The following is a 1,077-nucleotide window of genomic DNA, read 5'->3' on the forward strand; positions in this document are numbered from 1 at the left end:
GGGAAAGAGAGATACTTATATAATCAGAGGGGAAAAAATGCATTTATTTGCATGCAGCAGCATCCCTGATATGATGCTCATCTACATTTACACGTATGTATGAACTTAATTTTATATACATACATACATGTATGTATGAACAGAATTTTATGAAGAAAGGATTTCAAGATGGCAAGTGTTAATGGACAACACTACCTCATTCACTGGCCAGAGAAGGCCACTGAACCACCGACCACCATCCTTTGACATGTCTGCTGGTAAAGAGACTTTTGCCCCACACTACCGGGTTGATCCCATCTGTCCCTAGCAGTCCTCATTTCTTGAACAGGGTCCTGTGGTCATGGAGTGCTGCTAGAACACCAGCTGCACAGACATGTGTGAATATGCAGGATGCATCCACTCCATCCAGGCTTTTTCCCTTGACTGGCATGATGGAGAACACTGCTTGGGCTCCATCCCTTCACACTGGATCACTAAGCCCCAAAGTCATCCTTAATCTGCTTAAGTATTATTATTGCCCACATGAGAGAGTAGCAAAGTGATGATTGGCCAGGTCTTGGCAACTTCTGTGATGTCCTGCATTCAGTCCCAGAGGAAGCAGCAAACTTTGGAAGTCATCAGGTCTGGTCAGCATATGGGTATCTCCATTTTCTACACCTGGGCATCTTCAATCCCAGTTAACCATTGCTTCCTGTTAGTGGCATTGATTAAGAGTAGTTCATCAGGAACAGCTGACCTAAACACCTCTTTTGCCAGAAATCACTCCTCCTCTCCTGTTTCCAGGTCTATACACTTTATCAAATCTATATTATTATTAGCCTCACATATTTGTGTTACTGAGGATGACACCAACTATGGGCCTATCTTTCCATTAACTTACCAGAAATAAACTGTTTTGAGGCTGGAAACACTATAATTCCTCACGGTAGTGTCTACAAGTCAGGCTTCTCAAAGTGAAAACATAAGATGTAAGCAGCATAAAGACAGCTGGTTATTAACACAGCAAAAAAGAGAAAGCAAGCAAATACTCCTTACACTGTGAAAAAAAAAAAGATAAAGAAAAGAAAACCTTACATC

The sequence above is a fragment of the Acanthisitta chloris genome, unplaced genomic scaffold, assembly GCF_000695815.1.
Source record: "Acanthisitta chloris isolate BGI_N310 unplaced genomic scaffold, ASM69581v1 scaffold12110, whole genome shotgun sequence".
NCBI classification, from domain to species: domain Eukaryota; kingdom Metazoa; phylum Chordata; class Aves; order Passeriformes; family Acanthisittidae; genus Acanthisitta; species Acanthisitta chloris.